This window comes from Aphelocoma coerulescens, chromosome 5 (assembly GCF_041296385.1).
Source record: "Aphelocoma coerulescens isolate FSJ_1873_10779 chromosome 5, UR_Acoe_1.0, whole genome shotgun sequence".
NCBI classification, from domain to species: domain Eukaryota; kingdom Metazoa; phylum Chordata; class Aves; order Passeriformes; family Corvidae; genus Aphelocoma; species Aphelocoma coerulescens.
In genome coordinates this window covers 34,363,562-34,378,068 of record NC_091019.1, presented here as the reverse complement: position 1 = coordinate 34,378,068, position 14,507 = coordinate 34,363,562, and the positions used below count along the sequence as shown (strand labels likewise).

Below are 14,507 nucleotides of genomic sequence, written 5' to 3'. Positions count from 1 at the left end.
AGATATAAGGTATCAATATCTAAAGGCCAAGGGAAGAATCCCTGTGAAGTTCAAAGAGACAGAAGGAAAAAAGTCTATTTAAATCAATGTCAGACATGAAAGTAGAGAGATAAAAAGAAGATTATTCAATTTCTCAAAGCTGTGCCAGAATAAAAGATCAAGAAGAAAAGATAATCAAGATAATCAAGTAATCGAGATAATAAAAGAACTAACCAAACAAACAAACAGCAGAAAGGTCAAGAAAGAGAATGGAATACAGAGTCTGGCATCAGGCAGACAAGAATGCTTTAGGGATTGCATAAAAAAATATTTTGGCAAATAAAGAGGGGTGACACCAGCTTGGAGGGGATCCAAGATGGAGTTAGAAGAGAAAGTGCATCTGCTGTAGAATTGATGCTCAGTGAGTTTAGAGATAAAGAGTTTAGAGATAAAGGGGAGGAGAGTTATGGGGCAGACAGATGGGGATTACTTCTCCAACCCACTGACATAAGCACTGGGGCCAGTGTGGCTCTTCTGACAGCATTGCTTTTTTGCATCTGTCATAGAACTGTTCATAGATTGTAAAGCATAAATTCAGTTAAATAGTGACATAAAAAGGAATTTTTTACCTGATCCTTTGGTGATTTTTCATTTCCCCTCCAGAGGGCAATGGTTTCAAAGAAAACATTTCATTCTATGTTAGGCTGATTCCTCAGCTTGAGTCAGAATTTATTTTTTCTCTTTTCTATTGATTGCAATCAGCAAGATTTCGATTGATCAACAATTATATCTGCACCCTGCTGGCAAACAGTGACACTAATTCATGTCAAACTCAATTCATCAAAGATGAACATTTTCTTTGTTAAAAAATATTTGTCTGTGGAATGAATGCACCAATCTTAAAAGAAAGTTCTTCTATAACTAATAAAGTTGCCTAAACACACTGGTTCTGCAGCTGCAAGCATGCTTTAATGTTTCCATAATCCCAGATAGTAAAAACATAGAAAAAATTTCTAAAATTTAAATGTTAAAGATCCAAGCTCACAAAAGGTATCACTCGGGTATTTCTTTTCAGTTCCTTTCTGCTTGAAGACAATAACTGAAAACTTTGAACAAGAGATGGAACAGAAACCTTTATACTACTTAGGTAAATAATTTTCTCATTTCCTTTAAAAGCTGTCTTTGTAGATCCTCATATGAAAGATTAATCAGCTAAGACAAAACAAAGGAAGATTAAAAGCTTTGATCTTCCCAATCATCTTTCCATTGTCATTCCTCATCCTCCCATTCACCTTCTTTCTCTGTATCTTTTGTTTTTAATTTGAAGATTTTGTTGAATTCAAGCTAAAATGTTTATTTTTTCACAGTATTTTTTGTGTTCTCAGCGTACCACCAAACAGCACCCAAAAGGCAAAATGAACCATGAGAGCTGTCTATTTAAGTGATTCAAAACAGAAAGGTTATCTGGGTCTTTACAAATAGTGCTGCTGATCCTGTGCTCTATTGTGAATCGTTTTCAGGTATGACAGCTTCTTGGCCTGACAGAGTATTTTAATCTGTTGGATAGAATTAGCCAAGTACGCCTCATTCAAGCACCATTTGAATGGATTTGCCAGCTGGGCGCTGGCTAGTATTAGGGTTTGTGAAAGCCAGAGGAAGGAGATTGGTTACCAAAGAAACAAACAGATCTTTAAGTAGATATATCCAAGAGATATCCCAAGCTCAGTCTTAACCCAGTCTGGTAACCCCTTCTGGCAAAAAAATAAAACTTCAGCTACAGGTACAAGACAGTAAAGGAGGGAAATGGAAATTCGAGAACTGATGAGAATCCTCCTTTATTCTATGACAAATTACACACCATATTGAAGAAAATTCCCTTATCCTGGTTTAAAAACTGGCTACTGGGCAACATGCAAATTGGAAGCAATCAGATTTTCTGTGAAAAGGGAATACAAATGCTTCAGCTGAAGTAAACTGCAAGCACAATTTGTGGCATTTTTGTCTGATCATGCTAACCTTGGATGTAGAAAAGAGAGTTAAACAACAGTGAACAGCCAACTGATGAGCCTACCTACATTTTGCAGTCATATCTTCTAGACAGGTATCACATTTTGATAACATCCTTTGGTTCTTAGGTCCTTTGTCAAAGTGCTTTACAAAAAAGGGTTCAAGTGAACTTTCATGAGCCATGTTCATATGAAGGTAAGAAGAACCATGCTTGGTGCTGCTCAGCCACAAATTACCAGTGTCATGGTTTCTCTCCTTTTTTATTTCCCAAGTAAATAATTCTGCAGTCCACTAACATCTGTGTTTCCTGCAGTGCTCCAGTTGTGTTCACTTGATGCAAAGCCCCTTGTTATTGGTCAGAACAGAAAGAGATGATAAATCATTGCAGCCCTGGGGAGTTTGAGCCACAATCTGAAACGGTAAAAGGCTTTCAGACTTTACTCTGCAGGTAGCTGGGCACGACATACCTTAGTGTCTTAAGCCTTTTCACACAATAAGAAAAACCATGGGATGTTATTTTGGGACTTATAAAATTGATCTTTGCGTCTCAGTGTTTAGAACAGATCCAAAAGAAAACATGGTTTAGAGGGTACCATTATAGAAAGTGCGGATTTCGCTGTGAAGAATGATAGAGTTAAACGACACAGATTTATATACAGTTAAACTGAAGCCAGGAGAGATGGACTAAAGCAGGTATCTCTTTAGGACGTCTTAGTTATCTAGGAAAGCCTTTTTTTAAAATCTGGTTACACGGAACATTTCTTCTAACGCCTTGAGCAATAGTCTAGGCAGGCTAGCCTGAAAAAACAGGGAAGTGAGTGCAGTTTGCAGCTCAAAGTCAAAATTAACTGTAGCACGCTGAAAATACGTTTCTCTGTTCCTGAAAACCAGAACCATGGATACAAACAACCCGGTAAAACTATTTGTAACTTCCTGTTTTCTTCGTTCTTCCAGACAGCGTGTTATGGGCGCCTTGTGTGCCTCAGCCTCCCAGACTTAGACTGGACTCTCGATGAGATTAAATACTTTTTTTCCCATACAGGCTCCAGCCTGGCTGGTGCATTCAGGCTTGGGCTGAGGGTGCGGCAGCAGCAGAAGGCGAACGGAGGGATGCCAAGGAGGGCAGAGGAGAAAGGGGCTGCGGTGGCCTGGCGCGCCCAGGGCACAGCAGAGCTGCAGCGGGCGGGGGGCGGCAGCTGGAGGTGGGCGAGGAGGAAGGAGCGAGTGGCCAGGCGGGCGAGCCAGGTCTGCTCGGGGCACAGGCTCCTGTGGTGGTCCCGCTCGGGGGCGCAGAGAAAGCCGTGGTAGAGAGACGGAAGATAACGGCGGGAATGGACTGGACTGCACTGGACTGCCCAGGGGGCTGGGTGGAGTCACCGTCCCTGGAGGTATTTGAGGAAAGACTGGTCGTGCACACAGTGCCATGGTCCAGTTGATAAGGTGTTGTTCGGTCATAGGTTGGACTCGATGATCTCGGAGGTCTTTTCCAACCTACTCGACTCAGTGATTTTGTGAGGATGGAGACACAGAAACAGTGCCACGTCTCACGTGTCCGCTCCAGCTGACGGCAGCCCCATCCCTGCTCCCCCGACCACCGCTGCGGCCTCCGGGGGCAGCGCCGCGCTCCCCGGCCCGCCTGAGGCAACCGTGGGGCGGCCCCGCGCCTGCGCGGCGGGGCGAGGAGGGGCGGGGTGGTGGCGCTGGGGCGGGCGCGGGGCCGGGCCGGGCCGGGCTGGGCGGCGGCTGCGCAGCGCTGCGGGGGCTGTGGCCGGGCGGCTCCGCGGACTCGGCGCGAGGACGCTGCGGGACGCCGGAGATTCCGATTTCCAGCCGGCGGTCGGGCCAGAGCGTGTCAGCGGCGGCCAGAGACGGACGGTGAGCGGAGCGCCCGTGCCCGGCGTGCGAGCAACAGGTCTCTCCGCGGAGCCTCGAGTCCCGGCTGGCCGGAGCCTCCGCCGCGGGCACGGCGCCCGCGCAGGCCCGGGGGTCTGGCCGGGCCGAGGCCGGGCAGGACGGCGGGGCACAGCCGGGCTCGGCGGCTCTCGGGGCTCGGCGCCGGTCCCCGCACCCCGCTGGCGGTGGCCCGGACTGTGCCCCGGCGGCGGGTCCCGGCCGGGCGGGGCGGCCCCGGCCGCGGCGGCTACAGGTGCCGGCAGCGCTGCCGGGAGCGCGGGGGGCCTCCCGAGAGCGGCTCCTGCGGCTTCCCTCCCGCCCTCTCTTGGGGTGCCTCCCGGGAGCTTAGGCCCAGGAGTTGTAAGAAAACCTCCCGCACTTGGCTGAGAGCTCTCTCTGCGTACTTATAGGGGGTTGTGTACGTGTTTAAACAAGGGGGGAAACTTTAGGCCCCCCTCCTGTGCATTTCTGATGCTCTGGCAGATCTGTTTTTGGAAATGATGCCTCTCTGAAGTGGTGTCTTCGTATTGGTTTATGAAGCCTTGCGGGGCTGAGTTAAAGCAGGTTGAACATGAGCGACTTCCAGTGTGTTTTACAGTCAGCAGCAGTTAGCGCACCTCCCGGCTCGGAGCGGCTCCGTTTCCGAAAGCCTGTAGTGGCAATGCTCTTGCGGTGCTGCTGCTTTCCTAGCGGAGGGATCGAAGTTGTGTGGTGGGAGAGAGAAGACACTACAGCCAGGCAAAAAAGAACGCGGTGACTGTGAGCTTGGTGAGACAAGACCGCGTGAGAAAATTTGATTAACTTGTATTTGACCCTACTGAAGAATATTTATATATTAAAAAAAAAATTGTCTGTAATAATAATGACGTTCTTAGATGTCTCACATGGGACTGATTGACGAAAAATAACTTCATGAGGAATATTAAAAGGGGTAAATATCAACTAGTGCTGTGAGGGTTTTTTCTTTTAAAAATAAAGCCTCTATTTGAATTATTTAGGTATTGACTATATCTGTAGCTCATTTAAAAGAGCAAAATACTTTCATTCTAGATACACGATGATGTATCGATGACTGCAGTCAGACTTCTAACAAGTGACTGATGGTGATCTTGTTCTATGTGTTTGCTGCTTCTGTGTACAGTTTCCTATGCCTTAAAGGGACCTCTCTGTCCTTTTTGAGGATTGAGGTGTTTTTCATGAATTTGTAAAAAATAAGGTATCTTTGTATTGTCTTTAGACATCTGAGTCTGCAAGCTTTTGGTTTTAATTTGTTGTCCAAATTTTCACAGTACATATTTTTTTCTTATGATCATATTAGAGCTGTTACTACAAATCTGAGTGCCAAACACTTTAGAGTCTGGCTGATTTATACACATGTAAACTCTTTTCCAACATGCTGTGCTTAAAAATAATCCAGTATTTTATGTATTAAAAGCTTAACTAATACTAATGTAGACATTTTAACAAGGAGTCAAGAATATTACTGCATTTTGAAGCAGTTTTGTAGAATTTACATTTCAGTAGCATTACTGTTAATAAAGTAATATAGACTTAAATGTTAGTCCATGATCACTGAACTCTTTTCTAAGTATTTTTTTCAGAGTTTACATCCTTCCAATGTGTGTCATATCACCTTGGAATGTGTGGAATAACAGTGGATGGTGATTTTTTTTTCTGTATAGATTTTGCTGATGGTAAAGACTGTAATTTTACGTAGTTTTTATTAAATTTCTTATCAAAAGTTCTGAACTTAGAAATGTACATCAAAATATTTCTTCAACAGACTGATTTATCTGTCTTAGGAATGTGCAGGAGTTACTCATGACCATTGAGGGGTGACAGACCCTACGTGACAGAACCAGTGAAAATGCAATGCAGAGGTTGGCATTCATACCAAGAGTTATGGACACAGAAAACTTAATGTACTCTGAAGTTCATGTGCCCCTATTTATTTTCCCGTGTAAATAATTACATTTTCCTAACACTTCATTTGCTGCTTTTTAATTGAAGTCTCCTGCTATACTTAAAAGTTGCAGGCTTTTAAAAAATCTACAGCATTTTTAGATGCAAATTCTGTTATGATGTCTCTTCAAAGATTGCATCTTAACATCAGATGCTAACAGTTTTAACTATCTGTTTCAGCTACCATTTTTTCCCAATTTGTACTTTGAAGTGCATTTCTTTTACAGTGTTAGGCTTTAAAAATGCTGAAAATTTCCAACAGTGTGCTACTTCCTAGATAGCAAGATTTGTATTTGTATTCATGTGCCATGTTTAAAATTTCTAAATGTTCTAGTAACTGACGTTTTTAAAATACTTTCTGAGGTACTGTTGCAGAAATGCTCAACATTACGGTATTTGGAAGACTAATTACTGCCTTGGTCATGCATTTGGAAACCTCAAGACTTTTTGCAAATATTAATTAAATGCTGTTCTATTGTTTTCCTTTATTGATAGGCTAAGAGAGGCATTTGTGTATTTGAAAAGGTTTGCAATATGCCTGTGTTAGGAAACAATTTAAGTGGTGGTTTAGAATCAGGTCTGCTGGCAGAATTACTTTTCTAGTGTAGTTATCTACCTTGGAGCTTTCTTCAATGCAGCTGTTCTGACAACGGGGGCATTTTATGTGCACATCCTCTTTCCTGCACTCCCAATACGGCTAGACAAGCTAGACAAAATGTCTTAAGTGTAGTTCAGGCTAAAGTATGAAGCAGGAGAAAGAGGAAATTATAACTAATTAAGTTTATATCTCAGACTATTTTAAAGTAAGCTTTTGGGGTTTGTTCTTGTTTTTTTAACAGGAGGTGATCAGCTGTATATGTCTGTTGGTAAAGACTTGTTTTATACTGCTGAGGTGTCTTAATTGCACACTAACACATAGCTGTGTGGGAAGAAAAAAAATGCTGTTACTCTCAAAGCCTGCATCAGTTAAATTAGAAGTCAAACAGAGATACCATCAGTAACGCACACTTAGAAAAGGAATGCTCTGGTTCTGTGTAGAAAGACCTAATCTTGCACACTTCTCTTTTGGCAGAAAAAGGATGTTGCATTTCTTTAAAGATGTGGAAATAGTTTGGGTACCTACCCACCATGTTGAGATCTGGGTTCAAATCCTTCTACTTTTTAGGGGAGCTGCCAATCCCCAAAAGGAATGCCTTAACTGCCTGACCAGTGGGTATTTCGGTGTGAAGTGCTTCTAGACACCAGCCAGTTTGATTCTTGAGGAGTAATAGTCACTTAGGAAGGGAGTGAACATGTAGCCCAGGGCTTGATCAAGTACAAAATAATGATATAATAATGGATTCAGGTCTCCTTTCCTTCTAACAGACAAATTGTTGGAAGAGTAAAGAAAAGGAATTTTTCTTGGGGATGGGTTTTTTTTCCCTAGCATGGCATGAAATTCTGAAGACTTAAATATCTGATCTTTATTCTTATCTGACTTGGCCAGTTCCTACTCAAGCTGAATATTAGATATTTGAACAGCACTTACAATGTATCTTTTTCATTGTGGAGCAGGTCTTGGTTTATCTGTGGGTTGTGGAGTCTAGTAGGTGGCACAGCATTTAGGTTCCCTTGTGGATCTAATTCTGCTTTCTTCTAAGACACCAAATAATTAGATATAGAAATGTAATTGTTTCAACATACCTGTGATTATTATCTGTTATAATAGGTTTGGTCAGTGCCTTGTGTTTCCTCAAATGATTTGCCTTTTGCATCATGTTTCTGTTCTGGCTGGCCATAATTGTTTTTTTAAAGAAAAATTAATGAATAAGAAATAGGTAATATGGTTTTGTGTTAACATTTTTAATACTTGATTTTTCCTCTGGTGTTGTAGTTTTAAAATTTCAATTCTGTGGTTAGAGAAAAGGCTTGACAATGCAGCTCATGGTCTTTAGTGTCTGAATTTGCTATAATTTATCAGCATAGACAGTAAACTCCTCATGTCCTGCAGAGGTCTAACAAAAGAATAGATGTTAGATAGAAATTCTGGGAAAAGATAGTTCTTAAGAAAAAGAAGATAGAAACCAAACCATAAGTTTCATATCAGGATGCTTCTTCTGGGGAAACTGTTTTAGGTTATACTTGGTTATTTGGCCATAACAGATAATTCAGAAGACTTTCAAATGTGGGAGTTTTTTTTGGGAAAAGCAGTTAAAACCAGGAATGATTTCCAGTAAGGATATATTAAAAGTGATAGGACAGTAAAGTGGTCCTTTACAGAAGGTATGAGGAGCACTCAAGTGTGGTAATAGTATGTTAGCATCTAAATCATCAACCTGTGTACATGCATCAGCTGAACAGTCAATGTGAATTGTCTTGTTTGTGTAGTGTGAAGTTGTTCAGTGGTTTCTTCAAGCTCTCTAGAAAGCTGAATTCAGTAAAACCATAAACCTTTGATAACTGGGAAGTGCCAGTGCAACCTCAGCATCTGCTCTTTGACCTGGTGATGGTACTGGGAGGTGGCTGGTATGCATTCCGAGTCTGTTTCCAAGGATAAGTGTATATTTTTGTGGTCAGGAAGGAGAGGCTGGAAAAGTATTCATTTAGGTACCAGTAGTGTTGAGTGGAGTTCTGAGTACAAATGTGTGAGCTCAAAGGAGGACAATGTGTGCTAGTGCCTAAAAGAGTCACTTCTCATTTTAACACTATATTGTGAAGAATATGTGAGCCGTTAACAGTGTGATGCCATAGGAGTGACTGGTGTTTATTAAAGAGGAATGAAACTTTAGAAAGTTTATCTGAAGGTGGGTAAAATATGACTGGCATGATGTCTTGGTAAAAACACTAGTGAGAGAAATTACTTAGCTTTTGAGGTTTTCTGGAGACAAATTTTGATCTTGGTTTGGGTGGCAGAGAGATCAGCATGGTCATCTCTCATCTGAATATATCCAAATGTAAACCCAAGCATTCTCTTAACTGGGGTGATCTTCACAAAGTCAGTGGAGGTGGTATGCTTTAGTAATGCCTTCATTGTTAATCACTTACTTAGAAGCTGGTTTTAGTGTGGCAGAGGAGCAAACTAGGGAGAGAAGCAAGTTTGTCTGCAGGGTGTTTGTGGTACTAAGTTAAATTCTTTAATATCGCAGATACCGTGGCAGCTTTTTCTTCAGAATGTGATGCCTTTGTGTATAAAGCTAAGGCCTCACCTTAGTATCAGACCGTGCCATGTTCCTGCAATGTTGTGGTTGAGAGCTTGTGATTGCTCTTTTTTTTTTTGTTTTATCAAATTGCCATTTACTTGTCAGCTACTGTTAATGAAACTTGAGAGATTAATTATAGGTTAATTCAGTGTACCTTAGCTAAGATAATTAAAGTTGCTTTTGTAGAAAAATTGTTTTACAGATAACTGCACTGTGCATTGTAGAAATTAACTGCGAGTCTTGTATTGGCTAAGAGAGCATGTTGCTAATTCCTCTGGTATGTCTTATTTTCTAAATCTCTGAAGGCAAAACTCAGGCCTTTGGGATAAGCATCAAGGTTTAAAACAGGTGAGGGTTTGTACTGTTTAAGTTTGTATCATATTGATTGTACTTCTTACACATGTATATCCTTGTTTTCAGAGAACAAATCTCTTCTTCCCAGTGTCTGAAAGGCTGTCATGTCAGCAGACAAACTTAGTCCTCTCTTACTGGGACAGCGTAGTATTAGCGGACATCACGTGCTTTCTGCAGAATCAGTTCCTGTAGGATCAAGTGATGATGGAATTGCTTAGTGCCACTGTGCAGTGACATTTACATTTCATTTGAATGGTATTAAAAGTCCTCAAATGCAGGAGAGAAGGAAATTGGTTTGAAATGGAGCTGGGTATATGTATTTAAAGGTGGTGGTTGTTGTTGTTGTACAAGAGTTAAAACCAGCATAAAACAAGCTCTTAACATTTAATTTTGTTTCAGCAATCAAGATATGTTCTAAATTAGTAACCTAATTACTTACAGGCAGGAATTAGCACAGTGTCTTAGTGTAAAGTGAGGTAAAAGCTGATCAGCTCAACATTGTCTTCTTGGGCTGACTGACTAAAATGACTTACAAGCCCCACTGTATTGGTTTTGGTTTTGACAAGTGGAATAGTCTGTTTCTTTTTTTTTTTTTTTTTTTTTTTTGTTAAGAATATAAACAGCACTAAAAATCCATTTGCGCCTGAATCTTGTTAGATTTGTAGACTTATTCTATGGAATTATCAATTTAATTATTTCCTGTTTAGAGAATATTAACTTAGTGTGTGTTGTGATCTTCTCTCAAGATTTTAAGTGTCATCATCAACCGCTTCCTGGTGAAGTGTGTTGCTTCAAGCTGATATAAAGAGGGCTAGCTAGAACTTTGAAGAGGCAAATTACTTGGCTTCAGTGGAAGGAGGATAGTGGGGATATGAGGATTCTACAGTCAGATAGACACTTTTCTGCTTTTCAGCCTACTTAGGTTTCTTCTTTCTTCATTAGCTCATCAAGCAAGATGTAAATAGTAAGGACTGAAAGTGTATCCCAAGAAAAGCTGGTAATTGAAAAAGTAAATGTCACTTGTCCTTCCTCCCAAAAGAAAAAATCCTGAGGATGATTTTAAGATAACAGGAAAAAAGCTATTCAGGTAAAGTGTGGTTATTTTTGCATATTTTGCAGGTCATTGATTTCTTTAGGCTTTTGCTTATCTTGAAGTAAGGAGAAGTCAAAATGAAGTGCATTGGAGAGCTATATTTTCCTTGACTGAAAAAGAGAACCTGGCATCTAATAATACATTTTGAAGCAGCAGTTAAGAGTTGGTTTTGGCTCATAGCTTATGAAGTAATTTTTAGGTTAATTTTTTTTGGTGTCTATTTTATAGTAAACTTGTTAGGATCAATTTTTGATCAATTTTGAAGAGTCATGATATGTTGTTTTTCCATAGATCTTTCCTAGTTTAATGTGGACTTATATTTCTGACCATGCTTTTTTGGCCCCTTGTTCATCATACTGCATTCTTTCCTCCTGCAGACCTTCAAACATGAGTCTCTCAGTCTGTTCTCTCTGAATAGGGAACGTGAGCAATATTGGGAAGGAAGCAAAGGTTCTGTGTGTTGGATCAAACGACTTCTCTACTCTTTCTTCTGGGAGGGAGGACAAGTGACATTTACTTTGTCAATTCCTACCTTTCCTTGGGATGCACTTACTGAAATTTGTCCTATAAAAATGTGGTAGGTTATCTCAACTAGATGCTGTGCTGCCCTGGGCTACAAGATTGTAAAGAGCTGCTTTTTTGGAAGGTTGGTTTAGTTTCAGAAAGGGGCAGGCTTAAGAGGTGGAAAAACTCAACAAGAGATTAACAAAACAATACTACAACAATATAATGCAATAACTGTGGACTCTTCTCTACTAAAATGTCATTTATGATCCTGTGTTGATGGCTCAGTTTTGACCAGTGGTAGGGCCCTCCATTATAAATTCATCTGCATGATGCTGAACTTGGAATCTGCATGATGTACTTGTTTGAGAAAGCAGTCTTAGAAGTTGAATACCTCAGTTAAAATTGACATGGGACAATCTGCAGAAATTAAGTTAGGCCTACTTATTATGTACCAATGCCTTTTTGAAGCCTTCTGTAGTAGGAAAGTATTAAATATTTGCATATATGATTTTTAAAATTTGACAAGTTGCACACCTGACTTTATATATACTTTATCCCCATATCCAGTTTCTGACCTCTGTTGGTGAGAACTTCATACAGTTTCTCCTTATGTCAATATTTTTGAAGGCTTTCCTGTACAAATATTTAATGAATGCAGCTGCATACCTAAATGGTTGGGTAGTAAATGTAGGCTGGTTTGTGTTCCCTCTTAAGTGTGTACTCTTGTCAAGGCTTAGAAAGATATTTAATGCTGTTCATTTGATACTATTTGTGTTAGTGCTCCCTAAAACTTATGTAGTTGGAACTTCCTGTGATAATTAAAATTTCATACAAATCTTCAGTTCTTGATTTCTTAAAGCTAATTTGAAATTGAGTATTTAGCCTTTAAAGTACTTAACATGATTAATCCATGCCTGTTAAACGTAATTGCAAATTGTTTAACAATTCACATTGTGCTTCTGACACTTTTTGGTGAGTTTGTGTTTTTTATTCTTGGATGGATTTGTGACAATTGGCACAGCTGATTCTGTCTACTTTAGAAGAAATTTAGATTGCAACTACTGCTCTGGGAAATCTTAGGTTTTGTGATGTCAGTTTTTTACCTTTCCCTGCTCAACTCCTCTGCTCTAGTTCATTTGCACAATTAACAGAAGTGCTTGTTCCTCGGTCATTATGGTTCATGGTGTGCTATCTGAACCGAACTATGATTCCAGTCTTAGCAATGAAGTAGCTGAGGTGTCAGCATATGTTCCCTCCTGACAATTCTACTTTTGGGATCAGTGACTTCTGATGGGGGCAGTCTACAGCTGAGGATAGTAACTTAATCTGCTACAACAAGATTTGCTAGAGCTTGTCTATCAGCATATTTAATTTAAGCTTGCTGTTCCTTTAGTTCAGCCTCTTAGGAGGCCTTACTTTTTCCTTTATTTGAAAAAAAAAAAAAAAACACAAGGAGAAATAATAATTGACCTCTTCACAACAAATTCCATGTTAAACTTGTTACTTTGACTTTGAGGAACCCATAAGTAGCATATTATTGCTGACCATTACACCATTTCAGGTCTCACAAATTCATATATTGTTATATTAGTATACTCATACAGGTATATTTCTGAACATTTTTGTTTAGCAAGTAAACTATGCAGAAATGCACTATATCAGTTTAATATACAGAACCATAAGCCAGATACAGACATTGGTAAAAAGTGTAAGATCTGTTAGTCCTAAGACTGAAATGTTGTGCATGGGAACTGTGTGAATGGGTGCTCTAAAGTTTGGAGGAATAAGAAACCGTATGTTTATGGGTTTCGCTTGTTAAAACTTAAAGTTCTGTAATAAATACCCCTTGTTTGTATTCAGAATTTCAGAACTGGTCTTGAAAGAGTATAGGTGCATACTTAGAATGATTTGAGCTAGTGGAGCATGAAGGTATTCATAAATCTCACTGACCTCAAATAATAGATTCTGATTTCAGTACCTAATTTGTAACATGATTTTTTTCTGTTACTCAGCATATTTTTAATCTGTGACTGATAAATAAATATATGGAAATAATATTATTTCTTTTCATAAACTTAGAATTCATCAAGAACAAAAAGGTTATGAATGCTTCCAACTTCTGTTGGAACTTCTCTAGATAAATGTGACTAAAAATTTTTTTAATATAAAATGTGAACTGGCTTCAGGTAGAAAATACATCTCAGACAAGTATCTCCCAACGAATTGGTCAATTGGAAAAAGGTATGTGAAGCTTTTGGTTCAAGTTTCAAAACACCTGGAAGTGATGGATCACCTGTGGGATACCTAAAACATACCAAACTATGGGATACCTAAACCTTTTTATTTTTCCTTTATTATTTCTGCTTTGCAAAAATAAATTTTGTTATGGCAGGCATTGTAGCCTTGGTAGTGCTGGAACAAAATTCCCTGCCTGCATTGCTGAGATGATCTGCAGTCTCTGGGGACCAGAGAACAACAACTTCTCTGAGATACTTTACATTAAGTGGAATATTATTAACAGGATATCTCTGGTAAACAGATCTGTCATAAGCATAAAATCATTGATTTGATTTCAAAAGTGTAAAAAATCCCAGACTTGACTTGAAAAAACTTGAATTCATTATTGTAAATATTGGGTTTCCTGTCTAATTAGTCTGTCGTTTCCACTGATAATCATCAATGGCTGCTGTATTGATTGTTTTCAAATTTTCAAATGGATTTAAAGCCCAGCCTAAATTGCATTGTAGTAAGTGTTTGAAGTGACAAAACAGAAATAATGAGTAACAGATAATGTACATCCTAAAATTTGTTTGTTTCCTTACTAGCTGATGGTAAAAAGTAACAATAAAGTTTAAAAATTTCATCAAGACTCACTGAAAATCAGATACACCTGCTCTGATTTGCCTCTCTAACACGGTTGATTTAGCACTAAAGATTGAAGCCACTGACCAGAATTGCCAGTTGGTTGCTCTGAGTATAGAATCATAGAACATGCTGATTTGGAAAGGACCCACAAGGGTCATCGAGTCCAACTCCTGGCCCTGTGCAGGACTCGCCAAGAGTCACACCCTGTGCCTGAGAGTGTTGTTGAAATGCTTCTTGAACTCTGGCCGGCTGGTGCTGTGACCACTTCCCTGGGGAGCCTGTTCCAGTGCCCAACCACCTTTGGGGTAAAGAACCTGAAGAACCTTTTCCTAATATTCAGCCTAAACCTCCCCTGACACAGCTTCATGCCATTCCCTTGGGTTCTTCACTGGTGATCAGAGATTAGTGCCTGCCCTTCTGAGTAATTGCCATGTGAACAGTGTTGCAGCTCTTATTCAGGATGTCAGAATTCTTCTGATGTTATTTGAAAAAGTGGCTATTGTTCTATATGCTCTGGTTCCAGACAGAATGGTAAAGTCACTCTAGTGTTCCTGGTTTGTTCAGAAAAAGTATCTGGTTGGTTTTTTTGGTGGGTTTTTTTTTGGTCTGTTGAGTTCTCCCACCTCTGAAAAATTCTCAGTATTAAATGCTTAGGGCAAGAACCTGTG

At 39.9% G+C, this 14,507-nt stretch overlaps 1 protein-coding gene across 2 annotated transcripts in view; it reads left to right on the top strand.

Moving 5' to 3' along the window:
- The first annotated feature begins 3,729 nt into the window (after positions 1–3,729).
- The window catches only part of PALS1 (protein associated with LIN7 1, MAGUK p55 family member), a 56,249-nt gene continuing 45,471 nt past the window's right edge, over positions 3,730–14,507 (top strand). The window contains exon 1 of one of the 2 annotated variants that reach the window (XM_069017656.1): positions 3,730–3,861. The gene's annotated coding sequence lies outside the window, so the exon portion shown is untranslated. Of the gene's footprint in view, positions 3,862–5,555; positions 5,574–14,507 lie in introns of those variants that run through there. The other variant, XM_069017658.1, reaches the window with a different exon arrangement.